The sequence below is a fragment of the Labeo rohita genome, chromosome 9 (assembly GCF_022985175.1).
Source record: "Labeo rohita strain BAU-BD-2019 chromosome 9, IGBB_LRoh.1.0, whole genome shotgun sequence".
Classification (NCBI taxonomy): Eukaryota; Metazoa; Chordata; class Actinopteri; order Cypriniformes; family Cyprinidae; genus Labeo; species Labeo rohita.
This window is the reverse complement of record NC_066877.1, coordinates 42,216,045-42,241,963: the sequence shown is the minus strand read 5'-3', so window position 1 is coordinate 42,241,963 and position 25,919 is coordinate 42,216,045. Positions and strand designations below refer to the sequence as shown.

General features: G+C 41.2%; 1 long non-coding RNA gene across 1 annotated transcript; it reads right to left on the bottom strand.

The window, feature by feature from the left end:
* Positions 1 to 22,326: 22,326 nt before the first annotated feature.
* LOC127171067 (uncharacterized) lies at positions 22,327 to 23,797 on the bottom strand. The gene is made up of 3 exons (XR_007828454.1): positions 23,695 to 23,797; positions 22,637 to 22,664; positions 22,327 to 22,547 (listed from the first exon to the last, which is right to left on the bottom strand). It is a non-coding gene; the product is annotated as an uncharacterized LOC127171067 (long non-coding RNA).
* Between the last annotated feature and the right edge of the window lie 2,122 nt (positions 23,798 to 25,919).

Here is a 25,919-nt window from a genome sequence, read left to right as displayed (position 1 = left end):
TCACTTCACGGGTTTAACGAGAGTTGTCTGTCAAATCAGGAGCACTATACTGCATCATTACACAAACAGGGGTGTGTTTCCCAAAACCAACCATGGTCACAAGTTTTGTCATTACCAATAGAGTTCAATGGAACTAACGATCATAGTTAGCTAATGATGCTTTTGGGAAATGCACCCCAGACCAGTGGCAAAGCAAGTCAGCCATGTACTCATTAGTATTCACTTAAAATTAGACAAATCTGCTATTATTGTTTGTCAGTTTAGATAGTTTATTAATGCTTGGCAAACTATCAGAAGACACGAACCAGTTTTATATTCCAGTCGCGCTGATGGGGAACGTTGTAACACTGCGTTAAAATCTGCCTCACTATTATTAAACTATGCTATTCTATGACATTAGCCATTAATTTTCACTATTTACTTTTATGGATTTAAAAAAAACCCCACAAGAAACAGGTGAATAAAGACTCACTATTGATGTTTAATGTTGAGAAATTATTATTTCAAGAAATGTAAAGCATTTTGGCTGGTTTATGTGTCTCGTGTTATGAGAGCTGTGTGTGGAGGGAGGGGAGTGTTTTTTTTCTGAATGTCTGAATGTGTTTCATCTATTTGTGCGCATTGTTTTGAACTATACTGTATAGCTGTGTTTTGCGATCAGGGCCGTCCTGCGCAGCTCTCACACCAACACAACACCGATGCATCATGGTGCTCTTGTGAACATTTTTTTTGCCTTTGTGAATAAAAATGCAATGTTTTTTGTGCATATAAACCATTCACAGCACTTAAAAATTAAGCATAAAATTAAGGTTAAACAACTGGAGTCACATGGCTTACTTTAATGACGTCTTTACTACCTTTCTGAGGCTCGAAAGTGGTAGTTGCATAAAGTGTGCAACAGAGGGACAGAAATTTCTCAGATTTCATTAAAAAGATCTACATTTATGTTTCAAAGATGAACAAAAGTTTTACAGGTTTGGAAAGACATGAAGGTGAGTGCTGAAAATTTTTGGTTTAACTAACACATTAGTTAATCGGTTCCCTCAGGGGCATCAGTAGATCTCTGCCTGATCTCTGATCTTCTGCTTCTTCTGCTCCTTCCACCATCCCAATCCTGGATTATTGAGCCACGACAAAAGTTTCCACTTTAAAAGCTTCAGCCTGGCTGCTTTTTCTCCAGCATCTATAAATGAGAAAGAAAACTAGAACCAAAATGTAAATGTTAAAAACAAACAAACAAATACACAAAAGAGTGGGAACTGACTTGCAGCATGAGAACAATTTTCTAGAATTTCAGCACAGTTTAATGTCACTTCTTATATATGCATCACAAATGTGGTACAATTAAAATGACAATGCAAGTACTAAAAAAATTCAACTGCTGAAATGTTTAATGGACAGTACATAAGAACTGTACTAAAACAGTGAGCTCTAAAATGGTTATAAAAACCGAAACAAAAATAAATACTGAGAACGTGTTTGACATTACAAAAACAAAACAAAAAAGTACTTTCACAGCAAAAGATGCAGTGACCTGTGGCTGAATGGACTTTGGTTTTATTTAGCTGTGATTGACACACAAACAAAAGGGAATAGAAGATAATAACATCACTGAATATGAGTCAAATATTGCATATTTCTGTTCAAATTAAAGTGTACTCTTTATCACTTTATTAGTGATTATTAACTAACTACTGTGTCAGGGGTTCTTCTCAACTCTGGCCCTCAAAGTCCACTGCCATACAGAGGGTGTGTCTCAATCACCTTAATAGTTTGCTAGGTTGTGAACTGATATATTGTTCACAAATTCAGACACTGATAAGGACAGTGGCTCACTACACACTGGTTACTATTTTTTGAGTTTCAGAACTTCCTGTAATCCTTGATCAGCTGCTCAGGTCTGCTTAATTGGTGTTGGAGCTAAACTTAAAAAAGAGAAAGAAGACAATCAATTATGATATTGTAAAGTAAAATAAAGTTAAATTACATTTTTTTTTATTAAATTAATATGATATAAATATGCTCAACATCTGAAAATGCACAGAAGAAAGTGATGTGTTTAATGAGAACTTTAAATCCACTGAAAAATAAAAAGCAATATGAAGTCACAGATGCATTTTTTTAAATTCTTGTCGTAAAATAAGTTCTCATTACCTTGTGTTTTATTGATGATTTTCAGTCTCTGAAATAGAAAAGTTATATTATTTATGAATGGCATCATACCAGTTTTAACACCGTGAGCAAAATGCATACAAGGTCCAGTGCATAGAGTTTTATTAATATAATCCACAGGGAAACAGGAACGGACAGGAAACAGCAGGGAACCCGCAAACACAACTTAACATGACGGAGAACCATACAAACTAACTGAATGACAATTAAGAACTGACAATCTAACAGAGGACACAACCAAACTTAAATACACAGACAAACCAATCAGGGGAAGACAGGTGAACAATCAAACAGTGACATCATAATTACAAACGGAACAGGAAGACCAAATAAGGGCAACACAGGGAAAAACACACACAAATCAGTCCAAAGGGTCTGACACTACCCCCCCCCCCCTCCTAAGGCGCGACTCGCGCCATAACAAACACACTGGGGAGGGAGGGTGGGCGCCCTGGAGGCTCGTGCGGGGCAGACACCGGAGGGATAGGAGGTACGCCTCCAGGGCGGATCAGGGAGCCAAGGCGGAGCATACAGTCCCGGGTGCCATGGCGGGTCAGGGAACTCGGGGAGCCACGGCAGAGCACAGAGTCCATAAAGCCATGGCGGATCAGGGAGCTCAGGGAGCCACGGTGGAGCACACAGTCTATAGGGCCATGGAGGATCAGGGAGTTCGGGGAGCCATGGCTGAGTACACAGTCCAAAAGGCCATGGCGGGTCAGGGAATTCGGGAAGCCATAGCCGAGTACACAGTCCATAAGGCCCTGGTGGGTCAGGGAGTTCGGGAAGCCATGGCCGAGTACACAGTCCATAAGGCCAAGGCAGGTCAGGGAGTTCGGGAAGCCATGGCCGAGTACACAGTCCATAAGGCCAAGGCGGGTCAGGGGAGTAGCCCCCCCTTCCCAAATTTTCTTGGGGGAACTTAGGGCATAGCCAGCCCAGGAGAGTACAGGAAGGCCGGGCTTAGGAGACGCAGGCACAGGAGGGCGCTCGGGAGGTGCAGGCACAGGAGGGCGCCTCAGCACTCATGTTGTGGGTCGGTTATTCTGTCACGTCGTTGTGTGAGTGGAATGACGAGGAGGAGAGAGGAGGTCCAATGCATATTTATTAATATAATCCAAAAGGAGTTTTATTAATATAATCCAAAAGGAAACAGGAACGGACAGAAAACAGCAGGGAACCAGCAAACACAACGTAACTTGACGAAGAACCATACAAATTGACTGAATGACAATTAAGAACCGACGATCTAACAGAGGACACAACCAAACTTAAATACACAAACAAACCAATCAGGGGGAGACAGGTGAACAATCAAACAGTGACATCATAATTACAAACGGAACAGGAAGACCAAATAAGGGCAACACAGGGAAAAACACACACAAAACAGTCCAAAGGGTCTGACATTTTTAGAATAAATGGACTAATATTTGAATCCCTTGCATTATTAATGTTTGTGGTCAGTTTTGTTTATGTTTTTGACATAAAAGAAAGAAAAACTGCATTTATTTGGTCATAAATGAAAACAGTAATATTTATTATTGCAATTTAAAATAACTGTTTTCTATGTAAATATACTGTAAAATGTAATTTATTCCTGTTTTCACAAGTCTGAATTTCAGCATGATTTCTGAAGGATCATGTGACTCTGAAGATAACACCGTGTCTACACTGGACACGACACAGCGACCGCTGCAAATCATTTGAACTGTGTGTGAGCACGTCATCAATAGAATGCGGCAGCAGTGTTGTGCCGCAGCATCCACAGCATCAATGATTATAATGGGTTCTACTATATTTTGTCGCGTCGTGCTGCGCCGCATCCAATGTAGACACGGTGTAACCATAATGATGCTGAAAAATCAGGTTAGATCACTTTTTAAAACATATTGAAATAGAAAATAGTTATTTAAAAATGGTAATTTCACAATATTACTGTTTTACTGTATTTTAATCAAATAAATGCAGCAGTTGTTGCCATAAAAGACTTATTTCATTTCTTAAACTTTTAAATGGTAGTGTATGTTTAAGATATTACTTACTAGTCATATGGTTCATAATGTCTAGAGATGTTCTTCGACAGGAGATATGTCCTCCAGCATGGAAGAATCTAGGAAGGAACATAAACAATCTGTCGCAGGGCCAACAATATTTATTATACGATGTCAGGTTTATTAGAAGTAAACTATAGCAGAGGTAAAATGCAGAAATGAAAAATAAATAATATATAGAATATACAAAACAATACAATTTAATAACAGAATTTACATTTTCAGGTCTACTTATTTAATGTTCATATATAGTGTTTGTACGTTAAAGTCCTTTTAAAGTAACTAACAAGCAAACAAACATAACTCCTTCCGCTCCAGACTTGAATGTTCATTGATCATTGATTCATCAGTGAGGTCGGTGTATTATGAGTTTGGTCTTTTAATCAGAGATCATTGTGTGAGCCCACTGAGCCGCGGAAAGCATTTATTTTATTTTATTATTATTATTTTTTTAAACGGCATGAAACCTTGCACATTCATTCACGCTCTACATCTGCTTAACTGTAGTCTACATAGGTCATATCATTAATGAAGTGTATTCTGAGAAACAACACCATAATTTCCTTTGCATCAGAAAAAGCTGCAATGACTTGTACTACTGGTCGCTTTCGCCTTCATCAACAGCCGCTTGCTCCTCCTGCTGGTGAGCAACCGACAGCAGCTGGAGATCATGCATCGGTGCTCTACTGCTATTCCTGCAGCTCCCGGATGTGAAATACCGAATTTTCTGCCGAATTTGAACCACTGAATTTGTGGAAGCGAATTTGTAAAGTGAAATAAAATGGACCGAAATTTGCCTGTTGAATATTATACATCGTATTTTTTAACAGACTGAGTATTTGGGAAGTGAATTCTGGAAGGTGAATATGAATTTTTGAATTTTTAGTTTCATGAAAATGAAAATGAAAATGTTTGTGAAATATTTTGAATTGAAATATTCACAGCTTAAATAAACAACTCAGTTAAAGAACTTCAGAGACAAGAACTGTTTATTCAATGCATTATTTTTTCAGTTAGTGCAATTCAACATGCTTTTTTGTTTCAAAGACATTTGTCATTAATTTTCTTCCCTACAGACGAACCGACTTTTTGACATATTCGCATCACAGGAACTACGAATGATTTTAGTTCAAGAAACTTAGCTGAAGAAACTAAATTAGCTCCTACTTCACAGTACAATCTAAAACAGTTCTATAGGAACAATGATGTAAGCGTGCGCCAAACACATACAAAACACCAGATAACCAGCATTTTTAAAAAGCCGTTTAAAAATACTCCATGAACATGGAAAAGAATGATAACGGCATGTTTTTTTTCTCAGCCTCAATATGTAACACTGAAAGTTCTCATAAGAGACAGCTACATGGTGTGAAAGCCCCTTATTTCTGAATCTATCTTTGGTGGCTGGAACAATAGTTCTGCACGGCCAATAACATGGAGCCATATAGTTAATATCACTAATACATAGCATGCACGATACAAGGAATTGGCCAGTAACCTTATCACTTTCAGGTAAGATAATGTGACGAGTCGGCTGCCTCCCCCCTAATTGTCAGCTTCACCCCGTCGGTAATCGCCGCCCTTCACCAGGCTCCCGACGGGAGTGGGCGTGTGGGAGGAGGAGGGGCGCTGAAACATCCAGGTCTGGCGGCGTGTGATGAGGCACACCTGATGTGAATGAAGCCTCATCACTGCCGCTGTTAAAATGCCGAGTGCGCCTCTCCTCAGGAGACCGGTCTCTTCCCCCGTGCATGCACGCTGGTGTCCTCGTGGGTCCAGGAAGGGTGCGTAAAGGGACGAGCGCCGCCGATAGGATGGACGAGCTGCCGGACCCGCGGTCCGGACGTGAGCCGCATGGAAATGGCTGCGGGCCAGGATGCCAGGCCTTCTCACCCGCCTGAGGAAGTGCCGCTGCTGAGGAATGGATGAAGCCGCTAAAGGAAGCCGCTACCAGCCACGTTGCCGCGGACCACGGCGGGGAGCAAGTGCGGCCGCCGGACTCCGCCCCTTACCTGGACCCTTCCCTTCTGAACACTGCCCCTCCTTCACGGATTCCCTTCACGTCGAGGACACCAGATCCCCCGTTTATTTTGGACACTTTTTCCCCCTTTTTGGACACTTTCTGTTTATTGTTTAATAAAAGCCTCTCCAAGGCCTGACGTCACGCCCACTGTGTCTGTCGCTTTGCGCCGCACCCGTGACAATATCTATATCAGTAAGATTAATTCCATGCAATGTAATTAAATTAACCATATGATTAAAACAATGAGTGGGCCCAATGACATTTTGCTTGACTCCAAAAGAGTTTAAGTGAGTAAATTCAAGTCCTAACACATCATTTTTTTATCAGCACAAATGTTACAGTCTCCAAAAATTAGCACTTTATTAACATTAACCAATATTTCTGAGAAGTCAGTTCTTTTAGGAAACCTTTATACAGCCATGGTGGTCTATTCACAGTAGCCACAGCAAGACATATATTTTGCGTATCTGACAGTGTAACATTAAGTACAAGTAGTTGGACCTATATCCTGTTTTCTAAATGGCATTGGCAAAATACTATATATTGTTCAAACACCGCCACCACAACCAGTCTAACAGAGCTTATGCTTATAGCAGTTGGTGGAGTAGACTCATTTACACCAATACAATTACTTAGTTTGAGGCAGGTTTCAGTCAAGCTGAGTGCATCAAAACTATTGTTATCATTTCATTTACAATAACTACTTTGTGTGCAAATAATCTAATGTTTACAAGCCCAAGCTCAAAGAAATGGAGATGTTTCCCAACATGACTAATGCTCCATCTCTGCTGGGGTGCAGGCCATCACCACAAAAAAGCCTAGGACATTCCAAGAAAAGACTGCAATAACCATGCATTTAAATTAAAAAGTCTACTGAACCTTTAATCTCCTCATCAATACCTGGGAAGCAGTCCTAACATCTGGTCCTGAGATCTCGAAGACCGAAGCGGGAGAGGTCCTCGCCCGAGGCCTCGGTCACATCTTCCACAGCTGATTCAGTCCATGGTATTCCAGCACCATGGTAAAGGAGACCTGGGCCTATCATGTCCTGGATGCACAGGGCCTGTGCAGAGAAACAACCAGAGCAGAGGTGGTGAGAAAATTACTATCACACCAGACTTGTGAGTATCAGCCCAGGAAGTTTCCAGCACCCCTTTTCACTTTAATGTATAATTGTTTTTCTATCAATAAACATATCCAAACAGCTGCTCTCTCCTCTAATAAAACACATGATATACTAAAACTGTCAGGAACGAGACCGGGATCCAGTTGCAGGTGCAACAAAAATTTAATATTTATTTGGAAACAAAAATATTCAGACAAAAAGTCAGCAAAGCAGCAAAAACAGCCAGCAAGTGGTCGGCCGGACCAGCGCGGAGCACTTGTCCGCTTCAGCAAAGCCCACAGGAACGAAAGGAGGTGGGACGGCGATGAATAGCCGCGGCTGAATTTCGGAGGGAGCGCGGCGTGCGAGCGGGGAGAGAGCGGGCGGGACTGCCGTAAAAAGAAGGAAATCCTGGCGGAGTAGAGCCAAAGCGGAGAGCAGGAGAGAATCCTAAAGGACAGGCCAGCGAAAAACAAAAATTGACAAAAGACAGGAACGCTAGACAAGCAGGACTAGGGAAAAATAAACAAAACAAGACGACTAAAAAAAACCGGCAACTTGATTGACGAGGCAAGATAGTCAGAGCTTCCACACATTGAATAACGGACTGACGCAAGACAGAAAACACAAGGGCTTAATAAAGGGGAGAAAATTAGGACTAAACAGGGTGCAGGTGACGGGGAAAATGAGCTAACAAGGATAACAAGAGGGGCGGGGTGGACACCACAATGACAGCGCAGCACACGGCGAGCTGTCAAAACAAATGAACGTGCTCCAGGACAACAAAGCACCCGAACAACGAACACAAGACAAAAACCTAGGCAGACCACACCGAGATCGTGACAGTACCCCCCTCCCCAAGGGACGCCCCCAGGCGGCTCAAGGGGGGGTCTACCTGGTCTCCGGTGGAAGTCCTCGATCAGCGACCGATCCAGAATATCCAGAGCCGGAACCCAACTTCTCTCCTCCGGACCATAACCCTCCCAGTCCACCAGGTACTGGAAACCCCTGCCATGACGTCGAACATCTAGCAGTCTCCTAACAGAATAGACAGGAGAACCATCCACTAGACGAGGGGGTGGGGGGGCAGGGGGGCAGGGGATGACATGTTGGCATTAAGGGAAGATCTGAAGACAGGTTTAACCCTGGATACATGAAAAACAGGGTGCACCCGACCAAGAGAGAAAGGCAACTTGAGCCGTACTGCAACCGGATTGAGGACCTTAGTGATCTGGTATGGGCCAATGAACCTAGGTGCCAACTTGCAAGAGGCAGCCTTGAGAGGCAGGTCCTTGGTAGTAAGCCATACCTTCTGACCACAGACATAGCGGGGCACTGGAGTCCGGTGGCGATCGGCCGCCGCCTTGGTCCGTCTGGAGGCCTGGGCCAAGGCCTTCCTAGCCTTTATCCAGACACGTCGACATCTCCGGACAAAGGCTAGGGCAGACGGTACCGCAGCATCGGGTTCCTGAGAGGGGAACAAAGGAGGTAAATAGCCAACAGAACATTCAAATGGTGACATACCTGTGGATGCCACTGGGAGAGTATTGTGGGCATACTCAATCCAAGAGAGCTGTTGACTCCAGGAGGCAGGATCACGGGACGCCAGGCAGTGGAGAGCTCGCTCGAGATCCTGATTGGCTCGCTCACACTGTCCGTTAGTCTGGGGATGAAAATCTGAGGACAGACTCGTGGAGACCCTGATCTGTCGACAGAATTCTTGCCAGAAACGGGAGACAAACTGGGGACCCCTATCAGAAACCACATCAACCGGAAGACCATGGATCCGGAAGACGTGGTCAATTACCAGTTGAGCTGTCTCCTTGGCAGAGGGGAGTTTGGGCAGGGGGACAAAATGAACCGCTTTAGAGAAGCGATCCACCACCGTGAGAATGACGGTGAAACCTCTTGAAGGGGGTAAACCAGAGACAAAATCTAAGGCTATGTGTGACCAGGGACGAGAGGGAATGGGTAAGGGCTGGAGTAGACCAACGGGGGGACGATTGGAAACCTTGTTCTGGGCACAAACTGAGCAAGCCAATACAAACTGCCTGACGTCCTGGCCGATGGAGGGCCACCAAAATCGCTGGCGGATGGCAGCCAGCGACCTCCTGACTCCTGGATGGCAGGCAACCCTAGACTCATGCCCCCACTGAAGGACTTCAGGGCGCAGCGCCTCCGGCACGAACAACCGACCCGCCGGGCACCCATCTGGCACTTCCACCCCTTGTCCGGCCTCCTCCACCCGCCACTCGACGTCCCAGAAGAGGGCCCCCAAGACCACCCCCTCAGAGAGTATGGCATTGGCCGGAGACTCCTCTCCTGGGCGCTTGAACTGACGGGATAGAGCGTCGGGCTTGGCGTTTTTGGACCCGGGCCGGTACGAAAGGGTGAAGTCAAAACGGTCAAAGAAGAGTGCCCAGCGAGCCTGGCGCGAACTCAGCCTCTTGGCCGAACGGATGTATTCTAAATTTTTATGATCCGTCCAGACCAAGAAGGGCTGCGCTGACCCCTCCAACCAGTGACGCCACTCACCCAGGGCCAACCTAACCGCCAGCAGCTCCCGGTTGCCAATGTCGTAATTACACTCAGCTGGGTTGAGGCGATGAGAGAAAAATGCACAGGGGTGCACTCTCCCATCCTTGGGGGATCGCTGGGACAAGACTGCGCCTACCCCGACATCAGAGGCGTCCACCTCAACAATGAATTGCCGTTCAGGTTCAGGATCTGGAATGGAGAGAACAGGGGCAGAGATAAACCGGGACTTTAAGTTATCAAAGGCCTCCTGAGCCTGAGCACTCCAGGTGAACGATACCTTGGTGGAGGTGAGCGCCGTTAAGGGTGCAGCTACCTGGCCAAAGTTCCTGATGAATCGCCGGTAGAAGTTGGCGAAACCCAAGAAATGCTGCAGAGCCTTTCTAGTGTCGGGGACTGGCCACTCAGCAACAGCCTTGACCTTGATCTCCCCAGCCGCAACAACAAAACCCAGGAACGAGACCGACTTGGCATGGAACTCGCACTTCTCCGCCTTGACATAGAGCTGATTTTCCAGCAGCCTTTGGAGGACCTGGCGAACGTGCTGGGTGTGTACCTGAAGGGATGGGGAAAAGATGAGAATATCATCGAGGTACACAAAGACAAACTGGTTAATCATGTCCCCCAACACGCTATTGACCATGCCCTGGAAGACAGCGGGGGCGTTAGTGAGCCCAAAGGGAAGGACCAGGTATTCATAGTGTCCCGTGGGAGTATTAAAGGCTGTCTTCCACTCATCACCCTCGCGAATGCGGATAAGATGATAGGCGTTGCGGAGGTCTAACTTAGTGAAGACCCTGGCTCCCTGCAAGAGTTCAAAGGCAGACGACATTAAGGGCAAGGGGTACCTGTTTTTAACAGTAATGTCATTCAAACCTCTGTAATCTATGCAAGGACGCAGAGAGCCATCCTTCTTCTTAACAAAGAAGAACCCAGCGCCAGCAGGGGACGACGAGTGGCGAATGAGACCGGCTTTGAGGGATTCTTGAATGTATTTGTCCATAGCCTCTCGTTCAGGACCTGACAGGGAAAAGAGACGACGCCTGGGCGGAGAAGTGCCTGGGAGGAGATCGATAGTGCAATCGAATGGCCGGTGGGAAGGAAGCGAGGTGGCCCGGGACTTACTGAACACCAGCCCCAGATCACAGTACTCCCCCGGGACCCCGGTGAGATCAGCCGCCTCAACCTGCAAAACAGGAGACACAGACACGGGGGGAGAGGCAGGACCTAGGCAGCACGCAAGACAAGATTGACTCCAAGACAAAATCTGGTTGCGGGACCAATCCACATGAGGGCTGTGCTGAACCAACCAAGGGTGCCCCAGAACAAGACAAGCATGAGGGGACTCCAGGAGAAACAGCACAACAGACTCACGGTGATTGCCCGACACAACTAGACTTACACAGGGGGTGGCGTGGGTGATGGTGGCTACAGGCTGACCGGAGAGACCCCAGACAGTGACAGGAGAGGAGAGGGGAATGGCAGGTATGCCCCAGCTCATGGCCGTGCTGCGGTCCAGAAAGCTGGCTTCAGCGCCAGAATCAATTAAGGCCTTGCAGGAGTGGACGGAATCTTGGTAGGTAATGGTGGCGGGGAATTGAGTGCGTGACTGAGGGGAGACATGGGGAGAAACGCCCACCAGGACCCGGTTAACTAGTGGGCCTTGGCTTTTAAAGGACAAGATAGAGCAAAGTGCCCCGACCCCCCACAGTAGAGGCAAAGGCCCTGAACCAGCCTTTGTTGTTTTTCTTGAGCAGACAATCGAATCCGCCCCAATTGCATGGGCTCCGGTTCAGCCAGCGGTGATTGAGGGGGTGGGTGGCTCTTGGACGGTAGGGTTTCCTCTAGCCTCCAGGAGGAGTGGGGAGCCAAGCGTCGCAGACGCAAGCGGAGACGACTCTCATCCTGGATGTCAAAATTAAGCCCCTCCCGAAACATAGCTCGCAGCGCCCCCTCATTCCAATCGCAGGAAGCTGCTAAAGTCTTAAATAGGATGGCATATTCAGTCACTGACCGGCCTCCCTGACGGAGCCGCGCTAGCTTGGAAGCAGCTTCATCTCCCTTGACGGAGCGATCAAAAAGCTTTGTCATCTCAGCACGAAACTCCTCAAAATCAGTGCAGAAAGAGGCACCAGCGTCCCACACGGCAGACCCCCACTCACGAGCCTTTCCTGTTAGCAGAGTAATGACGTAAGCAACCTTTAATCGTTCAGTGGCATATCGGCGTGGTTGCAGCGCAAACACCAGCGAACATTGAGACAAAAATGCCCGACATGAATTAGGATCTCCATCATACAAGGGCGGGTTGTTGGCATGCGGCTCGGGCTCACGCTGGGTGAGAGAGAGGGGAACCCCTGACGTCGGTGACGACGTAACGTCTTGGAGTTCGCGGAAGCGGCCGCTTAATTCAGCCATTTGGACTGTGAGGGTTTCAACCTCCTGAGCGGTAGATGACAGCTGGCTGGCTTGGTGGCCGAGGAGCGCTCCTTGGTGAGCGATGGCCCTCAGTGTTTCCATACTTTTGACATAAAACTGAAATGAAGGCTCATGCAGATACAACATCATTCACAAGCCACACAATGACATGTTCCATCATATTACTGAAAATACCTCATTTCTGTGGATATAAACATTATTGAAAACATTTGGGATAATATAAATAAACAGTTGAACGACAAATATCACACTGTTATACTGCTTTTTGGTTATTTCATTGCAAAAAAAACTTACTACACTACACTACAAATACTGTTCCTCTCATTTTTTCTTACCAATATCATTTTTTGTCATTACAATCCTCTTACCACAGTCAATTGTGTTTGACAAATCATATACCTACAACTCTCATAACTCAATCAAAAACTCAATCTAACCATATTCTTGCGTCTATTATCAATGAAACGAAAAGAAAAAAATATATATATATATATATATATATATATTTGAAGAGTTCAGATGCAAAACCAGCTAAATCCATCTGACGTCTTTCTTTAAAAAATGCATTTTTATCAGGCTCAGATGTATAGGTTTCTATGTAAGTACTGGTACTTCTGATTGGGCTGAGGCTGGTATTTTTAGTTTTAAGTAAAAGTATTTGACGGATGTATAATACATGTCAGGAGCATTCACTCACTATCATTATCTCATTTTTGACCGAGATGGCTTTTAGCTGGTTTTGCATCTATATATATATATGTTCTGTTCTATATGTTCTCCTGCTTCCTGTTTCTGTTCCTCATGTGTTTCTGTGGTTTTTGATTAATTTCCCTGCATCTGTCTTTGATTTGCTCCCATTTATCCTAGTATTTAAACCCCGTTCTGGTCAGTCTTTGGTTGTCCGTTCTCAGTCATTATTACTTGTATGTACTCCCCGTCAGCCTGTCTTTTCAGTTCCTATTAAAATTATATTGTTTAAAAACGTCATTCCTCAGTCTTCAGTCTTACGTCACTGGACAAAAATAAAAAGTTATTACATTATCCCTCTCTCCAGGATCTCCACTTCTAAACTTCTCACAGAAAATGAAGGAACTAGTGTATGCTCGAACCAAACTCTCCCACTCTTTTGCTGCAAGCCCCCAGATATCAACTAAAAAACGGCAGGCACCACAACCACCAAACCTTGTGGGCCCAGCTCGCCCTCCTCCTCCTTCGAAAGCTCTCCGGCCACTGCCACAATCCCAGGGCCCAAACCCTCCTCCATCTGCTGTAGGTGAACCAAAAACAACTGATAACAACTCTCAGTGATATGTGTCGGGTCCCCGCTACGATAGCAGCAACACTCAGGAATGTTTACAGAACAAGCGGGAACCCAGTGTGCCTGTAGCTTTCTCTGTCTCTGTTTTATCACGTGATAGAAAGTCTAAGGCCTTCTCAAGCCGTACAGCTGACCCATCTAATCTGCGGCCTATTAGGCGTCAAACTAAGACTGCTCTAGAGACAAGAATTAATGCTATCAAGTTAGCATTTTTAAACATTCGCTCACTAAAAAATAAATCATTTCTGATCAATGACTAACCACATACAACCTGGATTTTATGTTTCTAATTGAAACATGGCTTAAAGACAGCTGCAGTGCAACAGTCCTCAATGAAACAGCCCCTCCTAACTTTACTTTCATGAGTGTCTGCAGAGCTGTTAGGAGAGGTGGAGGTGTAGCTGCTCTATTTAAAGATGTCTATCAATGTAAGCAAGTGTCATTTGGTCAGTACTTGTCTTTTGAATATCTAGGGATTGTGCTGAAAGGTGCTCCACAATTCTATTTATCATAATTTACAGGCCTCCAAAATACTCTCCAGCCTTTGTTGAAGAGTTCACAGAACTGTTATCAATGATTTCCTCAGAGTTTGACTGTTTTGCTATTGCAGGGGATTTTAATATTCACATAGAAAATGCTGAAATCAAAACCAAAAAAGAAATTATAACCATTTTAAACACTTTTGACCTGATTCAGCATGTGCATGGACCCACATACAATCGTGGACTCTTGATTTACTCATTAGTAAGGGTCTAAACATTTCACCCATTGTCATTAAGGACGTAGCACTATCTGATCACTTCTGTATTTTCTTTGATATATTGATCTCTGCTACCACTGAATCTAGATCCGTCTCTGTTAGAAAGAGATGCATTAACGAAAACACTAGCGTTTTATTTATGAAGGCTATAACTTCAATGCCAAGCATTTCTGCAGACTCTGTTGATCTTCTCCTGGATTCCTTTAACTCAAAAGTTAAGAATGTCATTGATGACATTGCACCAGTGAAAGTCAGTAAGACGACTGGCAGACAAAAATCATCTTGGAGAAAATCAACAGCAGTACAGAGTATGAAAAGACAATGCAGAAAAGCTGAGCGGATGTGGCGGAAGATGAAACTTGAAATTCACTATAGCATCTATAAAGACAGCCTTCAAGCTGAATGAGTAATGTGGAACTAGCTACAGCAAGACAGAAGTTCTTCTCAAACCTTCTAAACAGTAACCTAAACAACACTCGAACTCTTTTTGCTACTGTTGAGAGACTAACAAACCCCCCAAGTCAGATTCCCAGTGAAATGCTCTCCGACAGCAAATACAATGAGTTTACTTCCTTCTTTTCCGAGAAGATCAGTAATATCAGAAAGGTGATTAGCACATCCTCAAGTTATGCAAAGGTCACACAGATTCGACCGCAATTTCAAAAAGAAGTCACTATGTCTGTTTTTGAAACTAACCATTTTAAATTGATTAAAAATCAATTTTTAATTCATTTTAAAAGTTTTTAAATTCCTTATTTTATTGTTGTGATTATTATTTGTTATGATTATTTTACTATTTTACACTTTGAATTGCCATTGTGTATGAAATGTGCTATATAAGTAAACTTTGGTCAGAAACGATTGGTTATTTTCATGTAAAATAATGCAATTTATATACTTTTTAATGTCAAACGCTTGTCTTGTCTTACTCTGTCTGGACTGTTTTTGTTCTGGTTCATGTCAGTTAGTGTATGTGGAAAAACTCCCATCTCATGATCTCCCTCAACTTCAAAATCGTCCTATATCACTGTTTTACCTTTTTTGTTAAGGGTGTTTGATCTTTGCATGTTCACTTTGTAAACACTGTGTCTGTACTTCTGCAGCGATGTAGGATGATTTTGAAATGATTTTTGAAGTAGAGGGAGAAAATACGATTGGAGTTTTTCGACATACCCTAACTGTCTCGAACCGGAAAAAAATTAGTTCAGGCAGAACAAGACAAGACGAGCCTTTGAGATTAAAAGGTATTTCAATTGCATTTTTTAAACATGAAAATAACCGATCGTTTCACTAGATAAGACCCTTCTTCCTCAACAGGGATCATTTATAACTGCATTTGTGATCGTTTGAAGCTGCATTTAAACTGCATTTTGGAAGTTCAAAATCAGGGCACCATATCAGTCTATTATATGGAGAAAAATCCTGAAATGTTTTCCTCAACAAACATAATTTCTTTACGACTGAAGAAAGAAAGACATGAACATCTTGGATGACAAGGGGGGTGAGTACATTATATGTGAATCTTTGTTTTGGAAGTGGACTTCTCCTTTAAAAATCTACAGAACATACAAACATTTCCTTTTTAATAAAAATAATTAGCCACTGATTTATTTATCTAAAGGTTTAAACAAATGACACGAATTATGTAACCTTCACAACCACTTTAAAAAGCTATCTGCACATCCAAAAACTAATTTAAATTTTTTTTTAGGTTTAATGACACATCTTGTTTGTTTTATATTTTTGTAAGACTTCTATGAAATTTCCAAAACCTATAGGCCTACACAATAAATCTAAAATAAAACTATGAAATCACCATTATGACATATCTAAATAAAAACAACTGTTTTAAAACTATCCTATGTTCAGTCACTGAAAAAGACTATAATACAACCATCAAAAATATATACATTTATCTACAAAAGTCAATCACACATCAGAAATGATCTATAAAAACAACACTTTATTAAAATGCCAGTCAGAACAAACGGAATGAACAGAACAAATCCGAACAACAAATTTAATATGGATAGACTGTGAACAAACATAATTCGCAAAGAAAAAAATATATATTTTAAATACACAAAATACTTTAGCAAAACAACAAACAACCTAACATAGCAATACAAAAATAAATGTAAAAATCATTTTACATATGAACAATATTACATTTAAATGCAATTTACATTTCAACATCATTTAACATTTCAACATCAATTAAACAATTCAGCTTTCATGAATAAGTTCTGCTGCAGCAATTAGGCATCACATCACCTATACCGACATAGACTCGGATTCACCTGTTGGACACACAAACTCTAAATCACCTGTTGCAGACACCGGCCCCGCTTCACCTGCTGCCACAGACTGCACTTCAGCTGACACGGAGGATTCTGACAAGGATTCCTCAGACGTAGACAAGGTTTCCTCTGGTATCTTCACCATAGCAACCACACTGTGGTTCTGAATGTGGAGTCACCTTGACCAGAACAACCTAAGAAAATAAGACAAAACAGCAAAGATAATTAAAAAACATACAGCTAAATAAACACACAAAACCCAACAACATTCAATAAAATGCTTACTAGGTTCTTTGGAAATGCCGCTCAACCTAACTGCAGTCCTGCAGTTTTGCGCTTCCAGAAACAAGGTGCGTTTGTCCACACTGAACACAGCAACATTGCAGAAATCGTCACGACTAATTTTAATCACGGCAATGATTTTAAATACTTGTTTTTCTTCAAAGCCGCTGTTTTCACAACTGAAACATTGTGAATGTATCCAGTCACAGTATTTACGTCCTCTGTTTTAAGTTTCTTAGCCTCAGATGCCATGATGACTTTGCCTTCTCAACGCTTATATACCCCGTCAGCACTGCAACTCAGACAAAGAACAGAGCAGACAAACCAATTAGCATAACAGATAGACATCAACACCTGACCAGTTCAAAAAGAGGTCAAACATTTACAATAAATACAAACAATAATGAAACACTTACCTAAACAAGCCATGCTAAAATATTCATTCTTCATTATTAGGGGCCAAGCTCCACGCCCCTGTTGCGTTTGTATGTGCTCTTTATTTTTATTATTCCTCCCTAAAGAGAGTCTATGGCAGCCCTATGAACAGAACGTAGGAAGATGATGAAATTTGGCACACTTGTAGTAGTGGTCCTGAATAGTGATCTGACCAACTTTGGGGTCTCTAAGACCAACTCTATAGCGCCACCACTAGTTCAAAAAATCACTTTTCAAATGGTTATAGCTTTTGAACGCTTTGTTCTAGATAAATGAAACTTAGTACACCTGATTACTCTCCTCGTGCTGATTACGTTCATTGGCTTACATTAAGACTCCGCCCATTACAATGGTGGCCATTTTGAAAAGTACAGTATTCAGTTTTTTTGCTACTTTTCCTTCAAAATGTATCCAACTTAACAGATTTTTTTATTCATCTTTGTTCATAAGTTATGATGTCACAAACTTAACGAGGTTGGCCCAATATTGGTTCAGAGGCTATATCTCAGCCTAACTTTGATCATTTGAAATGAAACTTGGTATGCCTCATCAACACCACCCACCCGGCAAAAACTCGTCGAAAAGACGTCGAAAGGACGACAATGCCAGACGTCTTAACAACATGAAAATTTGGTCGAAAAGTGAAAGACGAAAAGACGTCTATAAAAAGACGTCCAAATTACGTCTAAATATGGTTGTAAAGTGAAAGTTAAAAAGACGTCTTTTTCAGGCCAAATTTCAACCGTAAATTCATGATTATATTTATCTCATATTCAAAATAAGACAATTCACAAAAGAGTACTAAAACATTTATTGACACATTAAATACATCTTTCAAGTAAAAAACACTTTCCTGATCACAAATTAAGCCTGCATTTAAAATTATAAAAATTATAAAATTACAGTAAAATTATAAAATATAACTATATGTTTTCTATATGAATACATTGTGAAAGGTAATTTATTCATGTGAACTACATTTTCATCATAATTACTCCAGTATTCAGTGTCACATGACCCTTCAGAAAATATTTTTAATATGATTTGCTGCTAAAGAAACATTTCATATTATTATCAATGTGGGAAACAGTTGTGCTGCCCAATATTTTTTGTGGAAAACATATTTTCAGTATTCTTCAAATAGAACTTTCAAAGGAGCAGTATTTATTTGAAACTGATTTTTCAAAACAATAATCTTTGAAATACTGAAAAATGTTTATAACACAGAACAATGACCAATTCTAACCACATTAGAACATATTTCACCCAAAAAATGCCAATTTTGCCATTAATTACTTACTCTCATGTCACTCCAAACCCATAAGAAACTTCTGTGCAGAATGCAAATAAAGATATTTTTAACAGATGCCTTATATGCAAAAAAACAGCAACAACAACAAAATTACGTCTTTACTCATACATTAGGTATCTCCAACGCATTTTCACAAAAGCACCATAAGATTTTAGTTTGTGTGTGAATAAAATGCAATGTTTTTTGTGCATATAAACCATTCACATCACTTCATAAAATTAAGGTTAAACAACTGGAGTCACATGGATTACTTTAATGCCGTCTTTACTACCTTTCTGAGGCTTGAAAGTGGTAGTTGCATAAATTGTGAAATTGAGGGACAGAAATTTCTCAGATTTCATTAAAAAGATCTACATTTATGTTTCAAAGATGACCAAAAATTTTACAGGTTTGGAAAGACATGAAGGTGAGTGCTGAAAATGTTTGGTTTAACTAACACATCAGTTAATCGGTTCCCTCAGGGGCATCAGTAGATCTCTGCCTGATCTCTGGTCTTCTGCTCCTTCCACCATCCCAGTCCTGGATTTTTGAGCCACGACAAAAGTTTCCACTTTGAATGCTTTAGCCTGGCTGCTTTTTCTCCAGCATCTAAAAATGAGAAAGAAAACAAGAACCAAAATGTAAATGTTAAAAACAAACAAACAAATACACACAAGAGTGGGAACTGACTTACAGCATGAGAACAATTTTCTAGAATTTTCAACACAGTTTTATGTCACTTCCTATATATGCATCACAAATGTGGTACAGTTAAAATGACTATGCAAGTACTAAAATAATTCAGCTGCTGAAATGTTAAATGGACAGTACATAAGAACTGTACTGAAACAGTGTTCCCTGCAATGGTTATAAAAGCCAAAACATATATAAATACTGAGAATGTGTTTGACTTAAAAAAAAAAAAAAAAAAAAAAACTTACACACACACACCAATATCTGAGTTTGAATTATTCTGAAATATTGATTATTACCTCATTTGTCATGTGTGGACTATGTTCCATAGGGTTCCACAACATCCCTCTGCTTAGACAGTGACATCACTATTTTGGATTTACCTTTAGTACAAAGTGTGTGTATGTGTAAAGCTACGTTGACTTATGTTATTCATACAGTACCTACTCACAAATAAACATCAAAAACAAAGCCGGCTGCAATGAATTTCTGTGCAAAACAGCTTTTACTACAAACACTTCCACACAAGAACATTGTTATCACACAAGAACATTTTGATAGAAAGCAAAAAATATTTAAAGTTTTAAAATTAGGCAGTAGCACCCCTGCGCTGGGTGCGCCCCTCCCCCTATAACTGTTCTGTCTCGCGGAGGAGCTAATTTGTGTGCATCTGTGTGAAACACGCATAGGAAAAAGAGAACGACAGAAAGAACGGCTCCCCCCAGCCGCGACTCGGTTCCCATCGTTCATGTTTATGAGCCGTTCAAAAGAATCGGTTCGTTCGCGAACGTCACAACTCTAGACTTAAGTCGCACACACAGTGACTTCAGACTCGACTCGGGCTCCAGGTGCGGGACTCGTGAACAATGTTTATTTTTAGGAAACAACTGATGAGCTCGCTGTTATCCCCCCCGCCTCCGTTACCTATAACCTGCCCAGGTAACACATGACGTGTATCTGCTGCGCGCGGGCGCGGCCACACATTTTTTTTATTTTTTATTTTATTTTAGGCGCGGCCGCCACACATGAGAGGACAACGAACAAAAAACGAGCATCATGTGCGACTGACCCGATCAGCATATTTGTGTTTGCGCTCAGGGGAGATTTAAAGGCTTCTACGTGTTTTTGCAACGTTCAGTAATGTATCACATACATTTTACGAATCCTTTCATAAAGTGTAGAGTGTGTGTAGAGTGTAGAGTGTTACACAGAGAGAGTGTAAATAAGAGACTGATTAGTGACAGTATAGACAGCGTCGTTGATTATAAAAGCTTAGTTCGCGATATCACAAAGCTTTTACTAATTTTAAGGGAGTTTGTAAATGAGATACTGATTTAATACAGCTGTTAAATAAACGATGTTATTATTAAGTGACTTACATTGTCTGACTATAACACTATTGCCTGATTTTGCTCTATTTCGTCGTCAAAAGTAGTCTGAAACAAGTCACAACTGAGCCGCTGCGCATCTCCATTCAAACACAGCGCTGTTTTTTTGGTGTTTTTGTCATGTTGCAATAGCCTGTTTACACTGATTATATACCAAAATCAAAGCTGATACTGTATGCTAATAGATAAAGGAGTCATTATAACATATTACATGCTTTGAATTCCTTATATATAGCTATGCAGTGTTGGATGGGTCGCTGTGCGTGATGCAACACTTATTATAACCAGAGACTTAATATAATAAAGAGACTTGACTTGGACTCTAGCTCAGAGACTTGTGAGCATCTCTGAGTTTTGAGCTTCAGAACTTTCTATAAGGTAACGTAGTGAGCATCGACACTTCCTGATTTTCACAGCTATTTAGGGAGCACACATTTCAGTGCACAGTAAAAATTTTGTGATTAAGGCATCCCTTAAAGGAGAAGTCCACTTCCAAAACAAAGATTCACAGATAATGTACTCACCCTCTTGTCATCCAAGATGTTCATGTCTTTCTTCAGTCATAAAGAAATTATGTTTTTTGAGGAAAACATTTCAGGATTTTTCTCCATATAATGGACTGATATGGTGCCCTAATTTTTAAATTCCATAATGTAGTTTAAATGCAGCTTCAAACGATCACAAATGCAGTTGTAAATTATTCCAGCCGAGGAAGAAGGGTCTTATCTAGCGAAACGATCGGTTATTTTCATTAAAAGAATACAATTTAAAATACGTTTAATCTCAAAGGCTCATCTTGTCTTTCTCTCCCTGAACTCTGTGTATTCTGACTCAAGACAGTTAGTGTATGTCGAAAAACTCCAATCGTATTTTCTCCCTCAACTTCAAAAATAATTTCAAAATCATCCTACATCACTGCAGAAGTACAGACACAGTGTTTACAAAGTGAACATGCAAAGAAGATCAAACACCCTTAACAAAAAAGGTAAAACAGTGATATAGGACGATTTTGAAGTTGAGGGAGAACATGAGATGGGAGTTTTTCAACATACACGAACTGACATGAACCAGAACAAAACAGAGGTCGGGATGAGAAAGACAAGACGAGCATTTGACATTAAAAAGTATTTAAATTGTATTATTTTTATTAAAATAACCTATCGTTACGCTAGATAAGACCCTTCTTCCTCGGCTGGGATCGTTTACAACCGCATTTGTGATCGTTTGAAGTCGCATTTAAACTGCATTTTGGAAGTTCAAAATCGGGGCACCATATCAGTCCATTATATGGAGAAAAATGCTGAAATGTTTTCCTCAAAAAACATAATTTCTTTACAACTGAAGAAAGAAAGACATGAACATCTTTGATGACAAGGGGGTGAGTACATTATCTGTGAATTGTTGTTCTGGAAGTGTAGTTCTCCTTTAACCACTGACTAATGATCAAGGGACCTGAGAGATACACACCCATAGTTTAGGTAAACTTATAGTTAAACTGAAGACCTTGATTAGTTTGTTCAGACGCACTGGACTAGGTTGGAGCAAAACACATGTAAGTGGACCTCGAGAGACAATGTTGAGATCTCCTGAAATATGTTCTAAACATGACAATTCAGAGAGGCAGGATGACTGCTAGATTGATGACTTACAACTCTGGTTTCCAGTCCTGGGTATTGAGGACCAAAGTTCTGCAGAGTTTCTGGTGATCCTTGATCAGCTGCTCAGGTCTGCTTAATTGGTGTTGGAGCTATCAATCCACTGAAAAATAAGAAGCAATATGAAGTCACAGATGCATTTTTATTTATTCTTGTTAGTCTTACTATATTCTTAAAATAAGTTCTCATTACCTTGTGTTTTATTGATGATTTTCAGTCTCTGAAATAGAAAAGTTCTATTAGTTATGAATGGCATCATACCAGTTTTAACACCATGAGCAAAATGCATACAAAATTCGACACAATACGATAGAACCTATTATAATCAGTGATTCTGTCTACACTGGATGAGGCACAGCACAACACTACAAATCCCCGACAGCAAACTGATGCCGCGTTATATTTACCATGTACTGACACAAAGTTCAAATGATTTTCAATGGTCGCTCTGGTTTGCATCCAGCATAGACAGACAATCTGTATATTATATTGTAAAAATGTCAATTTGGTGTAAAGCTGCTTTGCAACGATATGTATGAAAAGCGCTATACAAATAAATTTGAATTGAATTGAATTGAACAATCTACGTCATTGTGCATTGCATTCTTGGTATACAATACAAATCGCCAAAGGTAAAAAAAAAAAAAAGTCTGTTTACGTTAATATTTTTAAGAGCTTCTTGCACTTTATTAGAATAAATGGACTAATATTTGTATCCCTTGTGTTCTTAACATTTGTGGTCAGTTTTGTTTATGTTTTTGAAATAAGTCTCTTATGTTTACCAAGAAAACTGCATTTATTTGATCATAAATAAAAACAGTAATGTTTATTATTACACTTTAAAATAACTGTTTTCTATGCAAATACATTGTAAAATGTAATTCGTCATAAATAGAATGCGGTAGCAGTTTACTGTAGTGGATTTGTCGTGTCGCCCCTCGCCGCATCCAGTGTAGACAGCATCAATGATTATAATGGGTTCAACTGTATTTTGTCGTGTCATGCCACTCGCGTCCAGTGTAGACACAGTGTAAGCATAATGATGCTGCAAAATCAGGTTAGATCACTTTTTAAAACATAATGAAATAGAAAATAGTTATTTAAAAATGGTAATGTCACAATATTACAGTTTTACTGTATTTTAATCAAAAAAATGCAGCAGTTGTTGCCATAAAAGACTTATTTCAAATACATGACAAATCTGACCCTTAAACTTTTGAATGGTAGTGTATGTTTAAGGTATTACTTACTAGTCATATGGTTCATAATGTCTAGAGATGTTCTTCGACAGGAGATACGCCCCAACTCTGGTGCACGGCCATTAGAATGGAAGATTCTAGGAAGGAACATAAACAATCTGTCAACAATATTTATTATACAATGTCAGGTTTATTAAAAGCAAACTATAGCTGTAACATCGAGTGAGAGGCGAGAGGCGAGCGGATCCATACGCAAACTTTTATTTATAGGACGTGACAAAGACATGGTCGTACAGGCAGGGTCAAAAACAGGAGCAGACAGGAATATAACAGGCAATCGTAAAGAATAATCCAATAAACAAGAGCGAGAGTCCGAAAAGGCAGGCGGCGTACGGTCGAAAACGGGATGGGCCAGGCGAGGGAACTAAACACTGGGAACAAGGAAACTAGGAAACGCTAACGATAGAAATGCAACAATACAACAATCCGTGACTTGCATGGGGAAAGACCGGGGCTTTTATAGAGCCGCTGATTGGTCGCCTGAGTTGACGCAATCAGCGTGAGGCCTGACAGGAGATGTAGTCCGAAGTGAGGTGCAACAGTCAGAGTGTGTAGGTAAGGTGAGAGTGACATCTGGTGGTGAGCGGACAACGGGACACCGACCAGATTCGTGACAATAGCAAAGGTGAAATGCAGAAAAGAAAAATAAATAATATATAGAATATACAAAACAATACAATTTAATAACAGAATTTACATTTTTAGGTTTACTTATTTAATGCTCATATACAGTGTTGCTTCTGTTTGTATGTTAAAGTCCTTTTAAAATATCTAACAAGCAAACAAACATAAAAGTATATAGATACATATAATTTTGCAAAAGAAAATTACAGATGCATGGTGATATAGGCTAAATATATTATGAAAGATACATATTAAGTAATTTAATAAGCTTTCTCAGATCACCTGTGTTTTTTATATCTCTGTCAGCAGCTTCAGAAATGTTAAAATCAGGAACTTTTCCTATGTCGTAGAAGTTTTTTTCTGAAACTGCTGAAGTCACAGGACAAGAAGAATCAATATTTGTTCACCATGAAAGGTCAAAACATGCTTAAAGTACTTTCAGCCCATTTTCACGCTCCATGTTAATTTTGTATCTGATTAACCGTATATTGCATACTTCTAGGTTCAATAAATTAGCTTACTTCCTTTCATCAAATTGCCATGACAAATTGCCTGCAAAACCTTTATAAAAAAAAAGCAAAACACCAAGTAACGTTAATTAAGATGACATTAAATCCGATAAAGACGTAAAGTTAGCCGTTTGCAATGTATGTTGTGATGAAATCCCTCGAGGTGGAAGCAAGCAACGGCATTTTAACACCACTAACATGATTAGGCATCTTAGAACACGCCATACAACTGAATATGCCGAGTATGAGAAACTAAACCAGCCGAAGCCAACAACATCCTCATCCCTCAACCAGCCGACTGTGAGTGATGCATTTAAACGACGTGAACCATACAGCAGGGATAGTACGAGGTGGAAAGACATCACGTTCAGAATTATGGAATTAATTTGCCTCGACGAACAACCTCTATCCGTTGTGGAGGATAAAGGGTTCCGTCGCCTGCTAAGCTGCCTTGATCCACGGTACGACCCCCCAGGCAGGAAATACCTAACTGATGTGTGTCTCCCCACGCTGTACCAAACAGTGAACACAAACTTTGACAGGCTTCTGAAGGATAGTGTATATATTAGCTTCACAAGCGATATATGGAGTGCAGACGCCTGTCCAATGTCCCTGCTAAGCTTAACAGCACACTTTATTGACTCAAACTTCGAAAGACACAACATTGTGCTACACTGTCAGGATTTCACAGGGTCACATTCTGCGGAGGCTTTGGTGAACGCATTTAGCGGCATGTTTCAGTCACGGGGGATCCAAAGAGAAAAAATCCACGCAATTTTAACAGACAACGCCAAAAACATGCAGAAAGCAATGTGTGGCACACACTCCATGATGGGGTATTATCCCAGCGAAGTATTTTGGATATCACAGCCTCAGGGAGACGCATCGTTGGGCACTTTAAGCATTCTCCATTGGCATATACCCGGCTGGAAAATGTTCAAAAGCAACTCGGCCAGCCGATTAAAAAACTCCGCCAGGATGTGTCCACTCGATGGAACAGTACATTGTACATGTTCCAAAGTCTGTTAGAACAGAAACTGGCGCTTGCAGCCTATGCTGCAGAACACGAATTGCCATGCACGT